The following is a 6,356-nucleotide window of genomic DNA, read 5'->3' as shown; positions in this document are numbered from 1 at the left end:
AGAAAGAAACCAGGGCTAATGCAACCATCTGAGTTAACGAGTCCTTGGGACCAAATAAGTGTCGACATTATGGGACCTTTCCCTTCTAGTAGACACCACTACAAATATTTAATAGTTTTTGTCGATTATATGACCAAATTCGTGGAAATGATACCACTAAAATCTATTACTGCTAAGACCTGTGTACAGGCTTTTAAGTCTATTATTACTAGGTGGGGAGCACCGAAAGTTATTCTTAGTGATAGAGGGGTACAGTTTACTTCAAAACTTTGGCTGCAAACTTGCAGAGCATTTCGAATTAGCCCAAAGTTTACCACCCCCTATACTCCTAAGGGAAACCCCACTGAAAGAGTCAATAGAGTAATAGGCGAGTTAATATCATTTTATGTCGGGAATCACCATGATAGATGGGATGAATCCCTTGACCTTCTTCAATTTGCTATTCCGCACCCCATGAAACAACGGGCAGATCCCCGTTCTTTTTGAACTTAGGGCGGGAGCCACGTCTCCCTTGGGATTTAGATATTGAAGAACCCATTCAGGACAATGATACCCCAGCCGTGATAAGGCTTTAAAGGTTCTTAAGGAACAATTAGCATTCAGCAATGAATTGTCTAAGTTAGCAAAGGCCCACCAGAAAAAATACTACGACCTCCGCCATGACCCTTTAGAGTTTGCGGTAGGAACCTTAGTATGGATGGAAACTCATCCTTTATCTAGTACGACAGGTCAGCTCATGAAAAAGCTTAGTCCTAAATGGGCAGGTCCCTTTAAAATCGTAGCAAAACATTCTCCCGTAGTATATGAGTAAGAGGACGCTAACTCAGGACAGAATGTAGGGAAAGTAAATATAGAGCATCTTAAACTCTACTGGACTAATGTAGCTGTCTTAGACAACGCCGAAAATGCCCCCAGTTCACAATCCAACGTTGCAGATGATCCCGAGTCTAGTCATCCAACGGACGGCGGAACCGCGGACCACCCTCTTACGGAGACTTCTTCAACCACGTCATCTGAATCATCACCTTCTACGTCTCAGGACGGTCAGGAAATTTATCAACCGATTATTCCTGTTATGCCAGATGTCCTTCAAACCTCGACATCAACTACTCTAGAAGATCACGCAGCGGATCAACAGATCCCTCCTGCAGTTCGAGATGATTCACATCAACCTACAGATTCTGATTGTGAACCGGGCATGGCCCTTTTTGAAGACCCTCCTCTCCTCCTTTTTACCTATCATGATATGAGGGCTTTTCAGCTCGATCATCCCTCTAACGATAGCCCGCCTTCTGCGGCAGGGGAGGTTTCCCCGTCTGATCGTGAATCAGTCGTGGACAATAAGCTACATACGTCAACTTCCAGTTTTTCAGAAGAAATTCGAACACCGGAAGACAAATCAACGTCTTCTGAGCAGTCCATACCGGAACCTGCGTTACACCATTCTCCATCTTCTGGTTTTTCGGAGGAAATAGTACCTCCTGAACCGATTTCTATTTCTACTAAAGAAATAGTACATCCTGAACAGAATTCTACTCTGTCGGAAGAAACGTCAACACCTACACCGCCTTCTCAGTCGAAATCCCAATCATTACGTGCGTCTGATAGTTCTTCAACCACGTTATCGGAGTCTATGAGAACTCCTAGATTGAATGGGGCCTCCTTACCCGATTGTTATTTAGAACCTTTTAAATTGGGATGGCGACGAGAGGTATGTAATAGGGAGACGGTTCAGCCCGGAGGTAATGAAGTAGACATTTACTACCGATCTCCCGATGATAAAAGGTTACGGTCACCTTATGAGGTTCAAGTTTACCTTAACAATAATAACATAAAGAACCTAAAAAGGGAAAATTTTTGCTTCTCCCGAGAGCCAATTTCTTTTTTCCCTTGGGAATTTATCTCCCAGGCATTTACAAGAAAATACTAAAAACTTATCTTTTTAGATGGCCGAGGGTGGACGAGAACCTAGTAGACCCATTTATTTTGATCCTACAGAAGGAACCTCTAAACTCAAGATCGGAAAACAAAACAAAATTCAGTCCAAAGTAGAATTATCACAGGACGTATGTTTTAAATACAAAGCTTTTTGCACTAACTGCGGCCAAGATTCCCACGTCCAAAGGGACTGTTATTTCCCTAAAAGGAACTTAGGGGAACCTCTCCGTTGTGTAGAATGTAGACAAATAGAGCACCTATCAAAAGACTGTAAGACCCCTTTGGAGGACATACCTTTGATACTAACGGTTACTCAAGAAGAAAGGAATTCCCTCATGGAAGTAACCGAAAGCCAAGCTGAACTTCCAAGGAAGGGGTACGAATATCGTCAAGAACAAAAACACCAGGCTCAACCCGAGAAGGAAAAAGGAGCATACCATCCTGATGATGGACTTCATCAAATTGATAATGAAGACGAAGATTCGAATGGAGGTTTTGAGCATCGACAAAAGGAAAGAAAAGCCCGGGAAGGAAAGTATGAGTCAGAGTCTCAAGCCATCATTGATGAAGCGCAAGGAACTCTTAACGATTTTCAAGAAAACGAACAGGGCCCTGTTGCAGCCTTCTTGCGCTAAAAGGAACCTATTCTAGTTTCCCGAGTTCCTTGGCCACAACCTCCGGCTAAGTTCCCCGTCGCTCCTACGCCCCGTCAATGGAGCCCAAAATTCAGTCTAGATGAAGAAGACGCGCTTCATTGGGAACGCTTCGGACGAATGGGTTGGACCCTGAAACCAACTCAAAAAATTCGCATTCAGGCGAAAGTCGAGGGAGCAAGACACTCCCTCATCTGGAATACCGTGATCTGTTGGCGATGCCACAAAACTGGCCATCATGTTGTGTCGGACTGCCCAGGAGGGCGTAGTCAAGAATCCCTCGCCCGTCGAGAAGCTCGACGACTTGCTCGATTAGCGAAAAAACGTTCGTTGAATTGAAATGAAGAAAAAAAAAGCGAGAGAGAGATTTTCTTTAATTTTTCTAGTGATAAAACTTGTGATAAAAATTTCCTTTGTACCCCTGCTAAAGGGTTAAGGGTTCCTCGGGGTAACCCTATTTTCTTGCATTTTGTTATGATTAAAATGAGTTCCTAAAGAGGGGGGATGTAACATGGCTGCCAGATTCCAGGCGTTTCTACTCCTTGGATCTGGCAGGGTGTCATGCCTCCATGTTACATACTCCTCCTCTTCCAAAAACAATCTCTGTGATCGCTAAAAAGTCAGTAAGTTGTCAGCTCTCGGACGGAGCAGTTGTTTTGTTGTTTTGTTACAAAATAGTTAACTGTCAAGTGTACAGTCGGGTTTATCCCTTTTTTCAATAATAAATATATAGAAGACTCAGAGTTTTCTAAACTTGGATTAATAAAGTGAGTTGTTCTTTCTTTTATTTTATGGCCCTCGGGAAAATCCACCCTTAATTTAATTAATTAGTACCGAGGGTTACAATGGTTTAATGGATTTCTAGCCTTCTAGGTAATTGTCTATCCTTCTGGTGATAGAAATCAAGGACATTTATTTTTGAACTAGGGTTTGTAATTATTATATTACCAGTACTTAATTTATTTTGATTGAGATAAGTATTTCAATTTTAAAAATAATGTTGAACTTTTTAAGATAAGAGATGATTAGTAATTGATTACTCTTAAAAATTAAAATTAATTAAAGTTAATTGATTAATTTATAATTAGATTTTAAAGGCAAATCTAAACTTGAAATGATAATTTTTGTAAAACAAAAATTGTAACTGAATATAACCTTAGAAAGTTCATGGTCAAAATCATTATTAAGGGTTATTTTTTGAGATAAAATTGTTTAACACTTTTGATATAAAGCTTATTTATTGCTAAAACAGTCGACTTATATATTACTCAGAAGAGTTTAAATTTTAGGCAGATATGAATTAATCTGCAATCGATTAACCTTATGATTACGTTAACTTAAATAGCTCCGTTCTAGTTCTCATTGGATTTAAGTAATCGTTAAACTAATCTGCAATCGCGTAACTTAAAAAGTATGTTAACTTGAATACCAATCGCGTAACTTAAAGAATACCTTAGCGTAATTATTTCATTCGTTTTTTGTTCAAGTGAGTGTGATCATCTTACGTCGTTTTTTCGTTTGAATACTTTAACTTAAAGGGGCTGTTCGGAACGTGGGAGAGGGGTCGTAAAGCCCCTTTAAGCGATCTAATTGAAATCATAATAGTGAAGGTAATTATATCAGGTGTAGTTTGAATAAGTTTACCAACGTGAGCGTGATAAACTTACTGATACGTTAATAATAGTGAACGTAATTATATCATTAGTTGTTGTTGGAGTTCGTTAATATAACTCTAATTACAAGTTGGAAAAACCAAAATATTACCTCTCCGAGAGGAGGACTACTACTACAAACTTATTAACCTAGATATAGAATTATTTCTCTTTTTGAAGTAAAAATTTACGAATTATTAAAGCAGTATTCCAATCATAGCGAATATACAGTAAAGCAGACGACATTTACATCCAATAAAGATATGTCTTGGACACATTTAAATCAGTAAACGGGAAAAAAACAGGAAATGAAGTGTATAAATTTTGGAGAGATATAACCTTTATGTGTTTGAAAAGGCCCAACTGTCTACGCCTCAACTGTTAACCCTATATTCTTATAGCTACATTCACAACTGGTTAGCAGTATAAACACTACTGTCTCGTTTCACCTCATCGATTTTCTTAGTTTGCCAACATAAGTGTTACCGTTAAATATCACCAAAGCTGACTCATGGTTAGACGCACTGAAAGTCAATGCGCACCATAATAAGAATGAAAACTTCTAAGCTATAACCCGATAACGATTAGCCCTTTCACTGATCTAATTGCCACCAAGATGCTTTCAATACTTGTCAATACGGCTAAAGTTGAGTTAAAGCGTGTGAAACAAAGTTGACATAACCAAGTGTATACTTTAAATGAAGATTATGGAATTGAGCTTTTGAATTAGCTTCTTTTCCACCAACAAGTGCGGCAGAAAAGCAACATTCAAATAGAGTTTATCACCAAGTTCAAACGTGGCTTGGAAGCAGCCTAAATGCTAGAGAATGGGGTTGGAGACAGGTAGGATATGAACTTAAACCAATCACCTGCTCCAGCTGAGCTTCTGCAGATGATCCCTCGTAAATGCAAGGAAGTCTGTGATTTGAACAGTGAATGCGGTAAAACTGGTCCAGCCCGTTCTTCAATTTGGAGACAATACAAGGGTATATCTTGTTCAAATGAACATAGAGATTAAAGTACAGAAGATACTATAGAATATGAAGGCATGGAGGCTAGAAACGAAAGAAATGAAAGTGTCACTAATGAAAGCAGTAGCGAAGGCGAAGAACAAGAACAAGCTGAACATGAAGAAGAGAGACATGAAGACGGGGAGGAACGTCATTTGGAACGAAATGAAGACGCCAGTGCTGGTTCGCAGATTATAACGAGAGCGGGACGGCAAATAAAAACTCCTATTTGGATGAAGGATTATACGGATAAAATAGAAGAAGATCCAACATGTAACCACGTTTTCGTACAAGACGAAAAATCATTAGATCCGCAGACTGCTAATGAAGCATTGAACTGCAAAATGAGAAAGGATTGGAAGAAAGCCATGAAAGAAGAAATAGAAAACATGATACGAAACGACACGTTTGCACTAGTTCCCAGACCGAAATACAAGAAAGTAATTAGAGGAAAGTGGATTTTCAAAACCAAACACGACGAAGAAGGAAATCCAGTAAGACACAAAGCTAGACTGGTAGCGTTGGGTAATACACAAAGACCAGGACCAGAAGCTGACAAAACATACGCGTTGTAGTTCAAATGAAGTCAACCAGAGTATTATTTGGAATAGCCGTTGAGAAGAACTGGCATATTCAACACTTGGATATCACAGCAGCATACTTAAATGCAGACATTGACGAAGAAAGTTACATGAATTACCAGAGTATTTTGCGAAAGTAAGCGAAGAATTGCGGAACAAAGACTTCGACAAAGTAGACTACGTATGGCAACTGAACAAGAGCATTTATGGACTACGACAGTCGGGTAGATTATGGAATCGACATCTTGACAAGTTCCTCAAGGCACAAGGACTCAAGCGTTCACTCGCGGATCCATGCGTATATTATTGCGATAGCCGGGAACTAATCGTTACGACATACGTTGATGATTTAGTATTATTTGGTACATCAAAAGCAATCGAGAGAATAAGGAAAAACGCACGAGAGCATTTTGAAGTGAGAGACTTGGGAGAAACTACACATATTTTATCAATGCGCGTAAGAAGAACCAAAGATTCAATACTGTTGGATCAATCACTTTATAGTAGTGAATTAGTAAAAGA

This window comes from Phalangium opilio, unplaced genomic scaffold (assembly GCF_054372755.1).
Source record: "Phalangium opilio isolate 3A_F unplaced genomic scaffold, DU_Popi_V2 ptg000032l_1, whole genome shotgun sequence".
Lineage (NCBI taxonomy): Eukaryota > Metazoa > Arthropoda > Arachnida > Opiliones > Phalangiidae > Phalangium > Phalangium opilio.
This window is presented reverse-complemented; position numbering follows the sequence as displayed.